Below are 5,648 nucleotides of genomic sequence, written 5' to 3' on the forward strand. Positions count from 1 at the left end.
ATTGCAAGATCTAAAGATCTACCTTCAAGCACTCACCTTCCCGGCAACGACGCCAGAAAAGAGCTTGATGTCTACTACACAACTTGTTCTTGTAGACTTATTGGCGTAGGGTAGAACCCTAGATGCCCGATCTTTCACGATTGGAGCAGATCTCGCGACGAACATGAAGAGCACGAGGGAAAACATGAGAGGATTCACTCAAACCAACAAGATTTGATTACACATGTGCTAGATCCTCGAAACACAAAGAGATACACGTTCCAAGATCAACAAAGTATGATACAAGTAGCAAGTTCTTCTCCGTGAGGAGGTCTTGAGGGGGTGTTCCCGTGAGTGGTCTTGAATCTGCTTGGGCAATCTTCTCCGAAGAGGTCGTGGACTCCAATGGAGAAGTAACTGCTACCTCTTGAGCACTATGTTGGTTTTCCCTTGAAGAGGAAAGGGTGATGCAGCAAAGTAGCATAAGTATTTCCCTGAGTTTTTGAGAACCAAGGTATCAATCCAGTAGGAGGCTCCTCAAAAGTCCCTCGTACCTGCACAAACAAACAAGAACCTCGCAACCAACGCGATAAAGGGGTTGTCAATCCCTTCACTGTAACTTGCAAAAGTGATATCTGATAGAGATAATAAGATAAGATAAATATTTTTGGTATTTTTATGATATAGATTGGAAAGTAAATATTGCAAATAAAAGTAGATTGGAGACTTATGTGATAAAAGATAGACCCATGGGCCATAGGTTTCACTAGTGGCTTCTCTCATGATAGCATAAGTATTACAATGGGTGAACAAATTATTGTCGAGCAATTGATAGAAAAGTTCATGGTTATGAGATTATCTAGGCATGATCATGTATATAGGCATCACGTCCGCAACAAGTAGATCAAAACGATTCTGCATCTACTACTATTACTCCACACATCGACCGACTCCTGCCTGCATATAGAGTATTAAGTTCATAAGAACAGAGTAATGCATTAAGAAAGATGACATGATGTAGAGGGATAAACTCAAACAATATGATATAAACCCCATGTTTTTATCCTCGATGCCAACAATACAATACGTGCCTTGCTGCCCCTGCTGTCACTGGGAAAGGACACCGCAAGATTGAACCCAAAGCTAAGCACTTCTCCCATTGCAAGAAAGATCAATCTAGTAGGACAAACCAAACTGATAATTTGAAGAGACTTGCAAAGATAACCAATCACACATAAAAGAATTCAGAGGAGATTCAATTATTTCTCATCGATAAACTTGATCATAAACCCACAATTCATCGGATCTTGACAAACACACCGCAAAAAGAGTTACATTGAATAGATCTCCAAGAAGATCGAGGAGAAGTTTGTATTGAGATTCAAAGAGAGAGAAGAAGCCATTTAGCTAATAACTATGGACCCGAAGGTCTGTGGTAAACTACTCACAACTCATCGAAGAGGCCTTGGAGATGATGTAGAGGCCCTCCGTGGTCGATTCCCCCTCCGGCGAAGCGCCGATGAAGGCTCCAAGATGGGATCTCGCGGATACAGAAGGTTGTGGCAGTGGAAATAGTTTTTCATGGTGCCCCTAGATGTTTTCAGGGTACGGGAGTATATATAGGCGAAGGAGGTAGGTCAGGGGAGCCACAAGGGGCCCACGAAGGTGGGGGGCGCGCCTACCCCCCTAGGGCACGCCCTCCTGCCTCATGGCCGCCTCGGCTGCTTCTTGATGTCCACTCCAAGTCTCTTGGATTGCGTTTGTTCCAAAAAGATCGCTCGGACTCCGTTTGATATTTTCCTGTTCTTTGAAACACTGAAATAGGCAAAAAAAAACAATTCGGGCTGGGCCTCCGTTAGTAGGTTAGTCCCAAAAATGATATAGAAGTGTAAAGTAAAGCCCATAAACATCCAAAATGGGTAATATAATAGCATGGAACAATCAAAAATTATAGATACGTTGGAGACGTATCAAGCATCCCCAAGCTTAATTCCTGCTCATCCTCGAGTAGGTAAATGATAAAAAAACAGAATTTTTGATGTGGATGGCTACCTAGCATATTTCTCAATGGAATTTTCTTTATGATGGCATGAATGTTCAGATCCAAATGATTATAAATAAAATTTCATATCGACATAAGAGTAATAATACTTCAAGCATACTAACAAAGCAATCATGTCTTCTCAAAATAACATGGCTAAAGAAAGCTATCCGTACAAAATCATATAGTCTGGCTATGCTCTATCTTCATCACACAAAGTATTTAATCATGCACAACCCCGATGACAAGCCAAGCAATTGTTTCATACTTTAGTATTATCAACCTTTTTCAATTTCCACGCAATACATGAGTGTGAGCCATGGACATAGCACTATATGTGGAATAGAATGGTGGTTGTGGAGAAGACAAAAAAGGAGAAGATAGTCTCACATCAACTAGGCGTATCGACGGGCTATGGAGATGCCCATTAATAGATATCAATGTGAGTGAGTAGGGATTTCCATGCAATGGATGCACTAGAGCTATAGGTGTATGAAAGCTCAACAAAAGAAACTAAGTGGGTGTGCATGCTCACGAAGACCTAGGGCGTTTTGAGGAAGCCCATCATTGGAATATACAAGCCAAGTTCTATAATGAAAAATTCCCACTAGTATATGAAAGTGACAACATAGGAGACTCTCTATCATGAAGATCATGGTGCTACTTTGAAGCACAAGTGTGGTAAAAGGATAGTAACATTGTCCCTTCTCTCTTTTTCTCTCATTTTTTTTATTTGGGCTTCTTTGGCCTCTTTTTTTTATTTGGGCTTCTTTGGCCTGTTTTATTTTTATAAAGTCTAAAGTCTCATCCCGACTTGTGGGGGAATCATATTCTCCATCATCCTTTCCTCACTTGGGACAATGCTCGAATAATGAAGATCATCACACTTTTATTTACTTACAACTCTTACAGCTCGATACTTAGAACAACATATGACTATGTGGATGCCTCCGGTGGTGTACCGGGATATGCAACGAATCAAGAATGACATGTATGAAAGAATTATGAAGGTGGCCTTGCCACAAATACGATGTCAACTACATGATCATGCAAAAGCAATATGACAATGATGGAGCGTGTTATAATAAACGGAACGGTGGAAAGTTGCATGGCAATATATCTCGGAATGGCTATGGAAATGCCATAATAGGTAGGTATTGTGGCTATTTTGAGGAAGGTATATGGTGGGTGGTGTATGGTACCGGCGAAAGTTGCGCAGCACAAGAGAGGCTAGCAATGGTGGAAGGGTGAGAGTGCGTATAATCCATGGACTCAACATTAGTCATAAAGAACTCATATACTTATTGCAAAAATATACAAGTCATTGAAAGTACTACGCGCATGCTCCTAGGGGGATATATTGGTAGGAAAAGACCATCTCTCGTCCCCGACCGCCACTCATAAGGAAGACAATCAATAAATAAATTATGCTCCAACTTCATCACAAAGCGGTTCACCATACGTGCATGCTACGGGAATCACAAACTTCAACACAAGTATTCCTCAAATTCATAATTAATCCACTATCATGACTCTAATATCACCATCCTCATATCTCAAAACAATTATCAAGCATCAAATTGATCATAGCATCCAATTCACTTTCTATGATAGTTTTTATTATACCCAACTTGGATACCCATCATTCTAGGACCAATTTTATAACCATAGCAAATACCATGCTGTTCTAAAAGACTCTCAAAATGATATAAGTGAATCATGAGAGATCAACAATTTCTACAAAATTAAACCACCGCCGTGCTCTAAAAGATATAAGTGAAGCACTAGAGCAAAATTATCTAGCTCAAAAAATATAAGTGAAGCACATAGAGTATTGTAATAAATTCCAAATCAAGTGTGTATCTCCCAAAAGGTGTGTATAGAAAGGATTATTGTGGTAAACTAAAAAGCAAAGACTCATATCATACAAGACGTTCCAAGCAAAACACATATCATGTGGCGAATAAAAATATAGCGCCAAGTAAAGTTATCGATAGACGAAGACGAAAGAGGGGATGCCTTCCGGGGCACCCCAAGCTTAGGCTTTTGGTTGTCCTTGAATATCTTGGGGTACCATGGGCATCCCCAAGCTTGGGCTCTTGACACTCCTTGTTCCATAGTCCATCAAATCTTTACCCGAAACTTGAAAACTTCACAACACAAAACTCAACAGGAAATCTCGTAAGCTCCGTTAGTGCAAGAAAGAAAAACCACCACATAAGTTACTGTAATGAACTCATTCTTTCTTTATATTGGTGGTAAACCTATTGTATTCCCACTTCTCTATGGTTGATACCCCCTGATACTAGCCATAGATGCATCAAAATAAGCAAACAACACACGAAAAACAAAATCTGTCAAAAACAGAACAGCCTGTAGCAATCTGTAACTTTCGAATACTTATGGAACTCTAAAAGTCCTACAAAAATAGAAGTCCTGGGAAATTTGTCTGTTGATCTACTGCAAAAATAATCAACGCAAAATCACATTTCGGTGACTTATTAAAATTATTCTCGTGCGCGCAAAAGTTTCCGTTTTTCAGCAGAATCAAATTAACTATCACCGTAGGTTATCCTATAGGTTCTACTTGGAACAAACACTAATTAAAGCATAAAAGCCCATCCAAACAGAGTCTAGATGAATTATTTATTACTAAACAGAAGCAAAAAAGAAAGAAAAAAATTGGGTTGCCTCCCAACAAGCGCTATCGTTTAACGCCCCTAGCTAGGCATAAAAGCGAGAATAGATCTAAGTATTGTCGTCTTTGGCATTCAATTCATAAGTGGCTCGCATAATAGATTCATAAGGTAATTTTACTTTCTTTCTAGGGAAGTGTTTCATGCCTTTCCTTAATGGAAATTGGAAACTAATATTCCCTTCCTTCATATCAATATTTGCACCAATCATTGTAAGGAAAGGTCTACCAAGAATAATAGGACATGAAAGATTGCATTCTATATCGAGAACGATAAAATCTACGGGCACATAATTACTATTTGCAACAATAAGAACATCATTTATCCTTCCCATAGGTTTCTTAATGGTGGAATCTGCAAGGTGCAAGTTTAAAGAGCAATCATAAAAATCATGGAAACCTAGCACATCACATAAAGTTTTCGGAATCGTGGAAACACTAGCACCCAAATCACACAAAGCATAGCATTCATGATCTTTAATTTTAATTTTTATAGTAGGTTCCCACTCATCATAAAGGTTTCTAGGTATAGAAACTTCCAACTCAAGTTTTTCCTCATAAGATTGCATGAAGGCATCAACAATATGTTTGGTAAAAGCTTTATTTTGACTATAAGCATGACGAGAATTCAACACGGATTGCAACAAGGAAATACAATCTATTAAAGAACAATTATCATAATTAAATTCCTTGAAATCCATAATAGAGGGTTCATTGCTATGTAATGTTTTGATCTCTCCAATCCCACTTTTACCAAATTTAGCATCAAGATCTAAAACCTCTGAATCATTGGGACGCATTTTAACTAAAGTTGACTCATCTCTCGTCCCATCATTATCAAGATTCATATTGCAAAACAAAGATTTAATAGGGGACACATCAATAACTTTTAGGTCTTCATCATTATTTTCATGGAAACAAGAAGAACACGCT

The sequence above is a fragment of the Triticum aestivum genome, chromosome 2B (genome assembly GCF_018294505.1).
Source record: "Triticum aestivum cultivar Chinese Spring chromosome 2B, IWGSC CS RefSeq v2.1, whole genome shotgun sequence".
In the NCBI taxonomy this organism is placed as follows: domain Eukaryota; kingdom Viridiplantae; phylum Streptophyta; class Magnoliopsida; order Poales; family Poaceae; genus Triticum; species Triticum aestivum.